This window comes from Lissotriton vulgaris, chromosome 5 (genome assembly GCF_964263255.1).
Source record: "Lissotriton vulgaris chromosome 5, aLisVul1.2, whole genome shotgun sequence".
NCBI classification, from domain to species: Eukaryota; Metazoa; Chordata; class Amphibia; order Caudata; family Salamandridae; genus Lissotriton; species Lissotriton vulgaris.
In genome coordinates, this window is record NC_141693.1 from 1,565,018,800 (window position 1) to 1,565,034,289 (window position 15,490).

Consider the following 15,490-nt stretch of genomic DNA (forward strand, 5'->3'; position numbering starts at 1 on the left):
TGATGGCCCACTTTAAAAACTAAATATTGGCGTTAAATTCCTAGTATGTAACTTAATCAAATGCGTAGCTGTTTATGTAACGAAATTTACAGGTCAGTTTATTATAAAACCAGACAGGACGGATCTTCATGGTCTAACAGGCATGATGTAGTTTCTTATAATGTTTATAGATCATTGTAATGTTTATATTATTGGTTGAAAAAAGGTACCTCCACAATTCGAGCCAGCCAGGAGTCGAACCTGGAATCTTCTGCTCCGTAGGCAGACGCGTTATCCATTGCGCCACTGGCCCGCTGTGTACGAAGTCTTCAGAGAACAGGTAATAGCCAAATCACAGGTGAGGTGCTACAAGTTGGTGCTGTGACAGACAGTAAGGATATAGCGGCGCACTCTACAATAGAAAACACACAGTTCTAGGAGCTAAGTACAATATCAACTCATTTCAAGTCGAAGCTCTGAAGCCAGCCTACAGGTTTGTGGAGCTTCAGAGCCCTGCACACTTTTCTTCTTTGCAGAGATGAATGCTGCCTTCGAGGGGAAAGGCTTCTTGGCTTTGCCTCCTCTAACTGCAGAAATGCGGCTGGAGGTGTAGATTTTAGCGTTGGATGGAGAGAGAGGTGGGCGAGGGGATAGACGTTCATATTGGATGCTGTCCATGACGTTCACGGATGCCCCAGTGTTGATCATAGCATGTACCGGGGATCCTGCGATCGGTACGTCGCACATTGGTGGCGGCAGACTCTGCGCACCATCTCTGCCAATGAAGGACACGAAGTACACCTCATCATCATCGTCTTCCAAACTAAACACCGCGCGGGAAGCATCACTGCAAGGACCAGGGTCTTCAAGCGACAGCTGATGCACACTGCCAGAGGCCAGGGGCCGGCAGGGTGCGCAGTGAGGCTGGGGGTGAGGAGCCGGAAGACAGACAGGGCCCCTATAGCCACGTGGTGGGCCTCTCCAGCGTCAGGGCACTACTCGCTTCTCCCCCTCCAGGGCGCTCGCCGAGACATCACACAACGGGGGGGGCGGCGGAAAGCGTGTCCCCGGGCCCAAAGGACAGGCTCCTTGTGTTTGAGTGTCCTCCATATATTGCAGTATTATACCTTTATGTTTACTTTATATGCTTTTGTAACCTGCACACGTGTCACTTTTTCCTCCTGTAATGCACCGTTTGTTACCTCTTGTATTTTGTTAGCTCACGATTGCCACTTTTGCCGCATGCAATGTAACGTTTGCTTTTGTAATTTGTTCACTTGTAATGTTCTCATGTATCAGTTCTGTTCCTATTGTGAAGTATTGTGAAGCGCTCTGATACCTTCGGGTAAAGTCTGCGCTATATAAAAACGCATACATAAAATAAAATAAAATAAAAGGACACGATGTATTGCATCAAGGAGCAGCCTTCGGGCATGCGTTGACACACAGCTTCAAGAAAAAAAAGAAAAGCACACACTTCTCCCTCCCCCCTCCCCACCCCACTCCACCTCCCCCCCCCCCCTGATCACCCAGTGTTCCTAAGAGAAGGTTAGAATTTGTTCAACTATAATAGTGCGCTACATGTGTATGTCACAAAAATTAAATTTCCCATAAAAAATAAGTTCTTTGTCAAGACCACTGTAACCTTTCTTTTCTTTATAATTAAAACAGAGCATCCGGCATCCGGGAATGCATCTTTTGTTTTATGCTATTAAATAAAAAAAAAGATATTTGTGTCCATTTCCCCTATATATGTTTTAATTAAAATGCCGCCATTTTGGCAAAGTACAGTAGAGTAACTTTTTAACACACGTCTAGTTTCATGTTGTCATTAATAATTGCACTTCTTAACAAAGGGCTGAAATGAGCACTTTGTGCGTGGAGTCGAGCCAGCCAGGAGTCGAACCTGGAATCTTCTGCTCCCTAGGCAGACGCGTTATCCATTGCGCCACTGGCCCACTGCTATCTCTACACGACGGGGCAGAGTACTAGACCAGTGCATATGCGCTCTGGGATATGGTCGGTAGTGTGCACGCTAGACAGGTTGAATAAGCTGGGAAAATTATAGCTCTTTCACATTAAGTAGTGAAGAGTCAAATACTGAGGTCTATGAAGGGATCACTTAAGGAACTCACCGAATGTACAGGCAATAAAAGTCACAACAACTTTAACAGCCACTGCTCTCTTGGGCAAAGAGTAGTGATGTCACTTTGTATATTTTGTTCCCTGCTCTGATTGGATCAAAGTCTTTTCGATTTGGTCAGAACTCGCGATTTAACTAGTTCTTTTCCACTGCAGTGCAAGTGCAGAGGGCGGTGTGGCGGGAAATACAACTGTTTGCGCACATTATACATCGCAACTGGAAAGAACCACTGTTCCGCAGACACAATACATTTGTTATTTATTTTTCTAGAACCGTGGCCAATGGCCATGCACTAGTATCACAGATGCCACGTTATTTTGACCAGTTTAAATGGAAAAAGTCACTAGCAGCTGCATCCGTGACAGCCATTATGAAGGTCCACGCCTTCGAGACCACGCTTGTAAAGGTGCTTTTTAAAAAACATTTCACTAGCATTTATTGTTCGATGAAAATATTGGGCCCTTTGGCAAATCGACAGTTATCTGTTTTACAGTTAAAACAGACCTATCGAGAAACTCTGATGGCCCACTTTAAAAACTAAATATTGGCGTTAAATTCCTAGTATGTAACTTAATCAAATGCGTAGCTGTTTATGTAACGAAATTTACAGGTCAGTTTATTATAAAACCAGACAGGACGGAACTTCATGGTCTAACAGGCATGATGTAGTTTCTTATAATGTTTATAGATCATTGTAATGTTTATATTATTGGTTGAAAAAAGGTGCCTCCACAATTCGAGCCAGCCAGGAGTCGAACCTGGAATCTTCTGCTCCGTAGGCAGACGCGTTATCCATTGCGCCACTGGCCCGCTGTGTACGAAGTCTTCAGAGAACAGGTAATAGCCAAATCACAGGTGAGGTGCTACAAGTTGGTGCTGTGACAGACAGTAAGGATATAGCGGCGCACTCTACAATAGAAAACACACAGTTCTAGGAGCTAAGTACAATATCAACTCATTTCAAGTCGAAGCTCTGAAGCCAGCCTACAGGTTTGTGGAGCTTCAGAGCCCTGCACACTTTTCTTCTTTGCAGAGATGAATGCTGCCTTCGAGGGGAAAGGCTTCTTGGCTTTGCCTCCTCTAACTGCAGAAATGCGGCTGGAGCCTGACATCTTACAATTCCTTCCGTTATATATAACAATATATAACATTTTGCAGACAGTACTACATTACAACTACAAACAAACTACTATATGCTATAAACAAACAAAATCAGTTCTACAGTCTTTCAGATAAGGTGGCCTGCCAGGAAGCATCCTGTTGGCCTTGCGCCTGTGGTCACACAATGAAGGGAGCAGGCGCTGTAAGTATTGGTTGGGTACTTCCTTTGGTAATGACTAGGCCACTGACGCCAGAAGCCTCAGCACACACTGATATGTACGCACGTGGGCTACTTTCGTGCTTGACCGGTGTTCCGAGGAGTGCTGTACCCCCATCGAGCTTTGTACCCTCTGTGGTGCCGTATCACCGGGGGTAGGAATACCTAGGCCGCAGAGTGGGGCCTAATCTACACTGTTTCTAGGTGTAGATTTTAGCGTTGGATGGAGAGAGAGGTGGGCGAGGGGATAGACGTTCATATTGGATGCTGTCCATGACGTTCACGGATGCCCCAGTGTTGATCATAGCATGTACCGGGGATCCTGCGATCGGTACGTCGCACATTGGTGGCGGCAGACTCTGCGCACCATCTCTGCCAATGAAGGACACGAAGTACACCTCATCATCATCGTCTTCCAAACTAAACACCGCGCGGGAAGCATCACTGCAAGGACCAGGGTCTTCAAGCGACAGCTGATGCACACTGCCAGAGGCCAGGGGCCGGCAGGGTGCGCAGTGAGGCTGGGGGTGAGGAGCCGGAAGACAGACAGGGCCCCTGTAGCCACGTGGTGGGCCTCTCCAGCGTCAGGGCACTACTCGCTTCTCCCCCTCCAGGGCGCTCGCCGAGGCATCACACAACGGGGGGGGGCGGCGGAAAGCGTGTCCCCGGGCCCAAAGGACAGGCTCCTTGTGTTTGAGTGTCCTCCATATATTGCAGTATTATACCTTTATGTTTACTTTATATGCTTTTGTAACCTGCACACGTGTCACTTTTTCCTCCTGTAATGCACCGTTTGTTACCTCTTGTATTTTGTTAGCTCACGATTGCCACTTTTGCCGCATGCAATGTAACGTTTGCTTTTGTAATTTGTTCACTTGTAATGTTCTCATGTATCAGTTCTGTTCCTATTGTGAAGTATTGTGAAGCGCTCTGATACCTTCGGGTAAAGTCTGCGCTATATAAAAACGCATACATAAAATAAAATAAAATAAAAGGACACGATGTATTGCATCAAGGAGCAGCCTTCGGGCATGCGTTGACACACAGCTTCAAGAAAAAAAAGAAAAGCACACACTTCTCCCTCCCCCCTCCCCACCCCACTCCACCTCCCCCCCCCCCCCCTGATCACCCAGTGTTCCTAAGAGAAGGTTAGAATTTGTTCAACTATAATAGTGCGCTACATGTGTATGTCACAAAAATTAAATTTCCCATAAAAAATAAGTTCTTTGTCAAGACCACTGTAACCTTTCTTTTCTTTATAATTAAAACAGAGCATCCGGCATCCGGGAATGCATCTTTTGTTTTATGCTATTAAATAAAAAAAAAGATATTTGTGTCCATTTCCCCTATATATGTTTTAATTAAAATGCCGCCATTTTGGCAAAGTACAGTAGAGTAACTTTTTAACACACGTCTAGTTTCATGTTGTCATTAATAATTGCACTTCTTAACAAAGGGCTGAAATGAGCACTTTGTGCGTGGAGTCGAGCCAGCCAGGAGTCGAACCTGGAATCTTCTGCTCCCTAGGCAGACGCGTTATCCATTGCGCCACTGGCCCACTGCTATCTCTACACGACGGGGCAGAGTACTAGACCAGTGCATATGCGCTCTGGGATATGGTCGGTAGTGTGCACGCTAGACAGGTTGAATAAGCTGGGAAAATTATAGCTCTTTCACATTAAGTAGTGAAGAGTCAAATACTGAGGTCTATGAAGGGATCACTTAAGGAACTCACCGAATGTACAGGCAATAAAAGTCACAACAACTTTAACAGCCACTGCTCTCTTGGGCAAAGAGTAGTGATGTCACTTTGTATATTTTGTTCCCTGCTCTGATTGGATCAAAGTCTTTTCGATTTGGTCAGAACTCGCGATTTAACTAGTTCTTTTCCACTGCAGTGCAAGTGCAGAGGGCGGTGTGGCGGGAAATACAACTGTTTGCGCACATTATACATCGCAACTGGAAAGAACCACTGTTCCGCAGACACAATACATTTGTTATTTATTTTTCTAGAACCGTGGCCAATGGCCATGCACTAGTATCACAGATGCCACGTTATTTTGACCAGTTTAAATGGAAAAAGTCACTAGCAGCTGCATCCGTGACAGCCATTATGAAGGTCCACGCCTTCGAGACCACGCTTGTAAAGGTGCTTTTTAAAAAACATTTCACTCAGAGCAGGTCCTAGGCCTTCTGAGGCCCCGGGCGAAAGGGAAGATGTGAGGCCCCCTAATTGCATATTGCGTCACAAGAAGTGACATCACAGAAAGTGACTTCGCAGGACTTTTGATCTTAGTTATTTGGCATCACTGAAACAAACTACTGTGGATATCAGTAACATGGACAAAAAGTAGAGGGGATGGAAAACAGGTGAGCAAATATCCATGAGTGTAAAACTTGCCGGCTCCTTGAATGATTAGTTGGACATGCCCCCAAATTCCCGCCAAGATCACTCCGCTCGGCTGCGGCACACAATCTGGTAGTCTCTGAATTTAAAAAGTCTCAATGGGGTGTAAGAAACTTAGTAGGCAGAACATCAGAACTCTGGAACTCCCTTCCACTTTCACCTGAACGGATAACAAATCTGTTAGCATTCAGAAAAGCCTTAACACTTGGATTTTCAATCCGTAGCTTCCTTTCTTCACTGCTTACCAATTTAGATGGTTACCTGTTTGCTCCGAGTCCAGCGCCTAGACACCTCAGGGTATTAGTACGCTATATAAGTCTCACTTTAATATTATTTCATTTCATTTAGTCTGTTTAGTGATTCACCATTTCAAGGGCTGGCCTCACATTTGTCTAAATGACGGGGATCACACACTTTCAGGGACACAATCTTTCCTGTTCACAGAAGAGTGACAGAACTGAAGTGGATGTACACACTTCAACAACTTGGCTCATTTAGTGATGTGCATGTGTACATTTATTTATTTTTTCTACCTGTCGAGAAACCTCTTCCATTCCCTGCATCTTAAGTGCAATAATTTATGATGATTCTTTGAGTCACAACGTGGATTTTTGAACTGGAATTGCCTGTTTAGCGCTCGGAAGCGTCACATATTTGTGTAAAACCCATGTGACTTGGACCCAGCATCCCTTATCTCTGAATGTCGTCTAGACCGTAATTTGGCTGTCTTTTTTTTTATCAGGCTACTCACACATTTTTTTTGAACGATTGCAAACATTTTAAATATTTTACCTTTCTTTTACCCCTTTTCTTGTGTGGTCAGACACTTAATTTCTGAGATTTTCAAGGTGTCCAAGTCCGCGCGGGGGCACTTGAGGTAAAACAGACTCCCAGAGGGTCTCCTGACGCTGGGCCTCTGCAGGCAGGCCATTGTATTGAAGAGTCTCTCATCATAGGGGCCTTCTCCGAAGCCACCATGCCTAGCGGGACTGGGAGCGGCCAGGCTTATGCAGCCTAGCTGATTTCAGAGCCTTGCCCGGTGTGGAGGCCTGGACTGCTGTAAACTTGACAGACGGCCATCCAGAGAGGTATTTTTGTCTGCTTGATGCCCTGAGATTCGAAAGATCACCTGGCCTGACAGAAATCTTTGTGGGTTTTCAGAAATGCTCTTTCATAAAATGCGGTGTAATGGCCTGAACTGCCGCCTTTGAAACTGGGGAACCAGGTTCGAGTCTCAGCGTCCGCTCAACATCCTGTGATTTTAGGCAGATCGCTTAATCTCCCCTTGCCCTAAAATAAACCTTAGTCAGCTGCAATCTTTCAAATTTCTTTTTTGAGCTTACCAAACGTCACTAGTTATTGACTCGATGCAGGTCAAAATTAGGTTCCCTCGCTGGCCTTAACAATCAATTATGCTCAGAGTGAAGAGTGTGGTATTTCCAGCATACACTTCGACTCTTGCACAAATTCTGAATCGGGAGCAAATGAAAGTTCACACTTGATTCAGAATTATTCACTTTACTATTGCCGCAACCCATGTTGTTTTACCACAAAAAATCAGTAGGTAAAACGTTTGTGAAATGTTTGCTAGTACACAGCATACATTTCAGGTTTTGAGACACAGAATGAATGAAAGTTAATGCAACGAGCACCTTCCCCTCCCCCCTCCTCCCATTTGGAGGTGCAAAACTCAGAAAAAGTGCACAAGCAAAACGCGGCACCAGACAGTATCACAAACTGCAGATATGCTATTACCACACCTGTATTTGAAAATAGGAGCCCGTGTGGAATCCAAATTATGCTTCACATTTGTAAGCATTTGTTGATTTCGACCCACAAAAAGGAGTGCAATATACGTGCTAGAAACCGAAGTCCTCCACAGCAGTGACTGCTACAATGCGCTAGTCATGCTGGCTGCTATCTGTAGCCAGATTTACTTAGATTCCACGCAACGTAGCATCCGAATTTGCTGGGATGGGCTGTGCAAATGACAAAACACAACCTATAGCCAAATACACTCAAATTGGCTAGCTGTTCTTTTAATCGTGTGTGCATTAGGTGTTTTATTATTATTGTTATGAATATTATTCTGCAATGTTTTACAATATTGGTGATGAAATCGTATTTCAATACATCTGGGAGGAGGCTCACTGCCGATGAACGGTGCAGCTTTGCACCGTGCACAGAATCACGCCATAGTGCAAAGGCCCTGCACACTGCATGGTTTGTACTGGAAGCAAACTTTTCCAGTACACATTTCTAAGTAAAACACCTGTAGAAGGGTCCGATGCACTGGAAGTGCGCGGTGCACCGCAGCAAGCGTGCATTGTGTGGGATTCGGAGGGGGTGAGGGGTGTGGGGGGAGGAGCGTCATTGTTTTTACTAGGCGGTGATTCATCCCCATACACACTTCTTTGATGCCAAGCAGCACCAAGTAGATTTGCCTCTGTGAAAAGGCCACCTTTCCAAAGCAAAACACCTTTTGTGCGTAAAAGTGAATCCCTGTTGCCACTTTGCACTGCTATGCACCACTTCCATGGCACTTGTACCAGCACAAAAGCATTAGTAAATCTGGCCGTACATAGTTATGTAGGGGACAAGTAGTTCTATAATATTGCTCATTATTAATACCGCGCCTCTCTGCTGAGAAAGTCCAGAAGTGTTGATGCTTTGACCTATTATATTCTGGCACTGAGAAATGCAAACACACAAGGCTAAACCTTTTGTTTGACAAAGTGTAAATAATGTGTCAAAACGGAACAACAGTACAGTGTTCTAGAAGATGCAATGCAGCCAGAAAGAACAGGAAAACTAGTTCATGGTTTTCACACTGCCTCCTCCTTGCCCACACACAAACCGACATACATAGCAAGCATGCATGTGAGTGAGAACTAGAAATACATTAGACATGGCCTGGAATTTAGTGCCTAGCATCATAATCAGAAAAGAGAATACAGGATGTTAAAGCATAATATTTTTAACTAGTCCAATAAAAGGTATATATAATACCGTGGATTCCCCCATCATGAATTCGCAAGGCCGGCCGCCTGCCGCCCGCGTACTGCGCATGTCACCACCACTAAGGCACCACCACTAAGCTAGGTGGTGGGGTGCGTGCGTCACGGTGCGTGCGCAGACAGTGACGGACTAGTTCCCTTCTTCCCTGCCTCTTACTGCCTGCGGCCCTGCACGAGCTCGAGAGTGCTGTGCGCAGAACTTTTCCCATTCATTCCCGCAACTGCGGGGCCCCCTGAGCGCGAGGCCCTGGGCAGCTGCCCATACCGCCCATGGCTAGGACCGGCCCTGATTTCACTAGCATTTATTGTTCGATGAAAATATTGGGCCCTTTGGCAAATCGACAGTTATCTGTTTTACAGTTAAAACAGACCTATCGAGAAACTCTGATGGCCCACTTTAAAAACTAAATATTGGCGTTAAATTCCTAGTATGTAACTTAATCAAATGCGTAGCTGTTTATGTAACGAAATTTACAGGTCAGTTTATTATAAAACCAGACAGGACGGATCTTCATGGTCTAACAGGCATGATGTAGTTTCTTATAATGTTTATAGATCATTGTAATGTTTATATTATTGGTTGAAAAAAGGTACCTCCACAATTCGAGCCAGCCAGGAGTCGAACCTGGAATCTTCTGCTCCGTAGGCAGACGCGTTATCCATTGCGCCACTGGCCCGCTGTGTACGAAGTCTTCAGAGAACAGGTAATAGCCAAATCACAGGTGAGGTGCTACAAGTTGGTGCTGTGACAGACAGTAAGGATATAGCGGCGCACTCTACAATAGAAAACACACAGTTCTAGGAGCTAAGTACAATATCAACTCATTTCAAGTCGAAGCTCTGAAGCCAGCCTACAGGTTTGTGGAGCTTCAGAGCCCTGCACACTTTTCTTCTTTGCAGAGATGAATGCTGCCTTTGAGGGGAAAGGCTTCTTGGCTTTGCCTCCTCTAACTGCAGAAATGCGGCTGGAGCCTGACATCTTACAATTCCTTCCGTTATATATAACAATTTATAACATTTTGCAGACAGTACTACATGACAACTACGAACAAACTACTATATGCTATAAACAAACAAAATCAGTTCTACAGTCTTTCAGATAAGGTGGCCTGCCAGGAAGCATCCTGTTGGCCTTGCGCCTGTGGTCACACAATGAAGGGAGCAGGCGCTGTAAGTATTGGTTGGGTACTTCCTTTGGTAATGACTAGGCCACTGACGCCAGAAGCCTCAGCACACACTGATATGTACGCACGTGGGCTACTTTTGTGCTTGACCGGTGTTCCGAGGAGTGCTGTACCCCCATCGAGCTTTGTACCCTCTGTGGTGCCGTATCACCGGGGGTAGGAATACCTAGGCCGCAGAGTGGGGCCTAATCTACACTGTTTCTAGGTGTAGATTTTAGCGTTGGATGGAGAGAGAGGTGGGCGAGGGGATAGACGTTCATATTGGATGCTGTCCATGACGTTCACGGATGCCCCAGTGTTGATCATAGCATGTAGCGGGGATCCTGCGATCGGTACGTCGCACATTGGTGGCGGCAGACTCTGCGCACCATCTCTGCCAATGAAGGACACGAAGTACACCTCATCATCATCGTCTTCCAAACTAAACACCGCGCGGGAAGCATCACTGCAAGGACCAGGGTCTTCAAGCGACAGCTGATGCACACTGCCAGAGGCCAGGGGCCGGCAGGGTGCGCAGTGAGGCTGGGGGTGAGGAGCCGGAAGACAGACAGGGCCCCTGTAGCCACGTGGTGGGCCTCTCCAGCGTCAGGGCACTACTCGCTTCTCCCCCTCCAGGGCGCTCGCCGAGGCATCACACAACGGGGGGGGGGGCGGCGGAAAGCGTGTCCCCGGGCCCAAAGGACAGGCTCCTTGTGTTTGAGTGTCCTCCATATATTGCAGTATTATACCTTTATGTTTACTTTATATGCTTTTGTAACCTGCACACGTGTCACTTTTTCCTCCTGTAATGCACCGTTTGTTACCTCTTGTATTTTGTTAGCTCACGATTGCCACTTTTGCCGCATGCAATGTAACGTTTGCTTTTGTAATTTGTTCACTTGTAATGTTCTCATGTATCAGTTCTGTTCCTATTGTGAAGTATTGTGAAGCGCTCTGATACCTTCGGGTAAAGTCTGCGCTATATAAAAACGCATACATAAAATAAAATAAAATAAAAGCACACGATGTATTGCATCAAGGAGCAGCCTTCGGGCATGCGTTGACACAATGCTTCAAGAAAAAAAAGAAAAGCACACACTTCTCCCTCCCCCCTCCCCACCCCACTCCACCTCCCCCCCCCCTCCCTGATCACCCAGTGTTCCTAAGAGAAGGTTAGAATTTGTTCAACTATAATAGTGCGCTACATGTGTATGTCACAAAAATTAAATTTCCCATAAAAAATAAGTTCTTTGTCAAGACCACTGTAACCTTTCTTTTCTTTATAATTAAAACAGAGCATCCGGCATCCGGGAATGCATCTTTTGTTTTATGCTATTAAATAAAAAAAAAGATATTTGTGTCCATTTCCCCTATATATGTTTTAATTAAAATGCCGCCATTTTGGCAAAGTACAGTAGAGTAACTTTTTAACACACGTCTAGTTTCATGTTGTCATTAATAATTGCACTTCTTAACAAAGGGATGAAATGAGCACTTTGTGCGCGGAGTCGAGCCAGCCAGGAGTCGAACATGGAATCTTCTGCTCCGTAGGCAGACGCGTTATCCATTGCGCCACTGGCCCACTGCTATCTGCACACGACGGGGCAGAGTACTAGACCAGTGCATATGCGCTCTGGGATATGGTCGGTAGTGTGCACGCTAGACAGGTTGAATAAGCTGGGAAAATTATAGCTCTTTCACATTAAGTAGTGAAGAGTCAAATACTGAGGTCTATGAAGGGATCACTTAAGGAACTCACCGAATGTACAGGCAATAAAAGTCACAACAACTTTAACAGCCACTGCTCTCTTGGGCAAAGAGTAGTGATGTCACTTTGTATATTTTGTTCCCTGCTCTGATTGGATCAAAGTCTTTTCGATTTGGTCAGAACTCGCGATTTAACTAGTTCTTTTCCACTGCGGTGCAAGTGCAGAGGGCGGTGTGGCGGGAAATACAACTGTTTGCGCACATTATACATCGCAACTGGAAAGAACCACTGTTCCGCAGACACAATACATTTGTTATTTATTTTTCTAGAACCGTGGCCAATGGCCATGCACTAGTATCACAGATGCCACGTTATTTTGACCAGTTTAAATGGAAAAAGTCACTAGCAGCTGCATCCGTGACAGCCATTATGAAGGTCCACGCCTTCGAGACCACGCTTGTAAAGGTGCTTTTTAAAAAACATTTCACTAGCATTTATTGTTCGATGAAAATATTGGGCCCTTTGGCAAATCGACAGTTATCTGTTTTACAGTTAAAACAGACCTATCGAGAAACTCTGATGGCCCACTTTAAAAACTAAATATTGGCGTTAAATTCCTAGTATGTAACTTAATCAAATGCGTAGCTGTTTATGTAACGAAATTTACAGGTCAGTTTATTATAAAACCAGACAGGACGGAACTTCATGGTCTAACAGGCATGATGTAGTTTCTTATAATGTTTATAGATCATTGTAATGTTTATATTATTGGTTGAAAAAAGGTGCCTCCACAATTCGAGCCAGCCAGGAGTCGAACCTGGAATCTTCTGCTCCGTAGGCAGACGCGTTATCCATTGCGCCACTGGCCCGCTGTGTATGAAGTCTTCAAAGAACAGGCAATTGCCAAATCACAGGTGAGGTGCTACAAGTTGGTGCTGTGACAGACAGTAAGGATATAGCGGCGCACTCTACAATAGAAAACACACAGTTCTAGGAGCTAAGTACAATATCAACTCATTTCAAGTCGCAGCTCTGAAGCCAGCCTACAGGTTTGTGGAGCTTCAGAGCCCTGCTCACTTTTCTTCTTTGCAGAGATGAATGCTGCCTTCGAGGGGAAAGGCTTCTTGGCTTTGCCTCCTCTAACTGCAGAAATGCGGCTGGAGCCTGACATCTTACAATTCCTTCCGTTATATATAACAATATATAACATTTTGCAGACAGTACTACATGACAACTACGAACAAACTACTATATGCTATAAACAAACAAAATCAGTTCTACAGTCTTTCAGATAAGGTGGCCTGCCAGGAAGCATCCTGTTGGCCTTGCGCCTGTGGTCACACAATGAAGGGAGCAGGCGCTGTAAGTATTGGTTGGGTACTTCCTTTGGTAATGACTAGGCCACTGACGCCAGAAGCCTCAGCACACACTGATATGTACGCACGTGGGCTACTTTCGTGCTTGACCGGTGTTCCGAGGAGTGCTGTACCCCCATCGAGCTTTGTACCCTCTGTGGTGCCGTATCACCGGGGGTAGGAATACCTAGGCCGCAGAGTGGGGCCTAATCTACACTGTTTCTAGGTGTAGATTTTAGCGTTGGATGGAGAGAGAGGTGGGCGAGGGGATAGACGTTCATATTGGATGCTGTCCATGACGTTCACGGATGCCCCAGTGTTGATCATAGCATGTACCGGGGATCCTGCGATCGGTACGTCGCACATTGGTGGCGGCAGACTCTGCGCACCATCTCTGCCAATGAAGGACACGAAGTACACCTCATCATCATCGTCTTCCAAACTAAACACCGCACGGGAAGCATCACTGCAAGGACCAGGGTCTTCAAGCGACAGCTGATGCACACTGCCAGAGGCCAGGGGCCGGCAGGGTGCGCAGTGAGGCTGGGGGTGAGGAGCCGGAAGACAGACAGGGCCCCTGTAGCCACGTGGTGGGCCTCTCCAGCGTCAGGGCACTACTCGCTTCTCCCCCTCCAGGGCGCTCGCCGAGGCATCACACAACGGGGGGGGGGGCGGCGGAAAGCGTGTCCCCGGGCCCAAAGGACAGGCTCCTTGTGTTTGAGTGTCCTCCATATATTGCAGTATTATACCTTTATGTTTACTTTATATGCTTTTTCTAACCTGCACACGTGTCACTTTTTCCTCCTGTAATGCACCGTTTGTTACCTCTTGTATTTTGTTAGCTCACGATTGCCACTTTTGCCGCATGCAATGTAACGTTTGCTTTTGTAATTTGTTCACTTGTAATGTTCTCATGTATCAGTTCTGTTCCTATTGTGAAGTATTGTGAAGCGCTCTGATACCTTCGGGTAAAGTCTGCGCTATATAAAAACGCATACATAAAATAAAATAAAAGAAAAGCACACGATGTATTGCATCAAGGAGCAGCCTTCGGGCATGCGTTGACACACAGCTTCAAGAAAAAAAAGAAAAGCACACACTTCTCCCTCCCCCCTCCCCACCCCACTCCACCTCCCCCCCCCCCTGATCACCCAGTGTTCCTAAGAGAAGGTTAGAATTTGTTCAACTATAATAGTGCGCTACATGTGTATGTCACAAAAATTAAATTTCCCATAAAAAATAAGTTCTTTGTCAAGACCACTGTAACCTTTCTTTTCTTTATAATTAAAACAGAGCATCCGGGAATGCATCTTTTGTTTTATGCTATTAAATAAAAAAAAAGATATTTGTGTCCATTTCCCCTATATATGTTTTAATTAAAATGCCGCCATTTTTAACACACGTCTAGTTTCATGTTGTCATTAATAATTGCACTTCTTAACAAAGGGATGAAATGAGCACTTTGTGCGTGGAGTCGAGCCAGCCAGGAGTCGAACCTGGAATCTTCTGCTCCGTAGGCAGACGCGTTATCCATTGCGCCACTGGCCCACTGCTATCTGCACACGACGGGGCAGAGTACTAGACCAGTGCATATGCGCTCGGGGATATGGTCGGTAGTGTGCACGCTAGACAGGTTGAATAAGCTGGGAAAATTATAGCTCTTTCACATTAAGTAGTGAAGAGTCAAATACTGAGGTCTATGAAGGGATCACTTAAGGAACTCACCGAATGTACAGGCAATAAAAGTCACAACAACTTTAACAGCCACTGCTCTCTTGGGCAAAGAGTAGTGATGTCACTTTGTATATTTTGTTCCCTGCTCTGATTGGATCAAAGTCTTTTCGATTTGGTCAGAACTCGCGATTTAACTAGTTCTTTTCCACTGCAGTGCAAGTGCAGAGGGCGGTGTGGCGGGAAATACAACTGTTTGCGCACATTATACATCGCAACTGGAAAGAACCACTGTTCCGCAGACACAATACATTTGTTATTTATTTTTCTAGAACCGTGGCCAATGGCCATGCACTAGTATCACAGATGCCACGTTATTTTGACCAGTTTAAATGGAAAAAGTCACTAGCAGCTGCATCCGTGACAGCCATTATGAAGGTCCGCGCCTTCGAGACCACGCTTGTAAAGGTGCTTTTTAAAAAAATTTCACTAGCATTTATAGTTCGATGAAAATATTGGGCCCTTTGGCAAATCGACAGTTATCTGTTTTACAGTTAAAACAGACCTATCGAGAAACTCTGATGGCCCACTTTAAAAACTAAATATTGGCGTTAAATTCCTAGTATGTAACTTAATCAAATGCGTAGCTGTTTATGTAACGAAATTTACAGGTCAGTTTATTATAAAACCAGACAGGACGGAACTTCATGGTCTAACAGGCATGATGTA

General features: G+C 45.4%; 7 non-coding genes across 7 annotated transcripts; all 7 read right to left on the reverse strand.

The window, feature by feature from the left end:
* Positions 1 to 219: 219 nt before the first annotated feature.
* TRNAR-ACG (transfer RNA arginine (anticodon ACG)) lies at positions 220 to 292 on the reverse strand. The gene has a single exon. It is a non-coding gene; the product is annotated as a tRNA-Arg (tRNA).
* A 1,572-nt stretch (positions 293 to 1,864) lies between these two features.
* On the reverse strand, positions 1,865 to 1,937 carry TRNAP-AGG (transfer RNA proline (anticodon AGG)). Its single transcript has one exon. It is a non-coding gene; the product is annotated as a tRNA-Pro (tRNA).
* A 922-nt stretch (positions 1,938 to 2,859) lies between these two features.
* Positions 2,860 to 2,932, reverse strand: TRNAR-ACG (transfer RNA arginine (anticodon ACG)). The gene has a single exon. It is a non-coding gene; the product is annotated as a tRNA-Arg (tRNA).
* Positions 2,933 to 4,925: 1,993 nt separating this feature from the next.
* TRNAP-AGG (transfer RNA proline (anticodon AGG)) lies at positions 4,926 to 4,998 on the reverse strand. The gene has a single exon. It is a non-coding gene; the product is annotated as a tRNA-Pro (tRNA).
* A 4,470-nt stretch (positions 4,999 to 9,468) lies between these two features.
* TRNAR-ACG (transfer RNA arginine (anticodon ACG)) lies at positions 9,469 to 9,541 on the reverse strand. The gene has a single exon. It is a non-coding gene; the product is annotated as a tRNA-Arg (tRNA).
* A 2,990-nt stretch (positions 9,542 to 12,531) lies between these two features.
* TRNAR-ACG (transfer RNA arginine (anticodon ACG)) lies at positions 12,532 to 12,604 on the reverse strand. Its single transcript has one exon. It is a non-coding gene; the product is annotated as a tRNA-Arg (tRNA).
* Positions 12,605 to 14,565: 1,961 nt separating this feature from the next.
* On the reverse strand, positions 14,566 to 14,638 carry TRNAR-ACG (transfer RNA arginine (anticodon ACG)). Its single transcript has one exon. It is a non-coding gene; the product is annotated as a tRNA-Arg (tRNA).
* Positions 14,639 to 15,490: the final 852 nt, after the last annotated feature.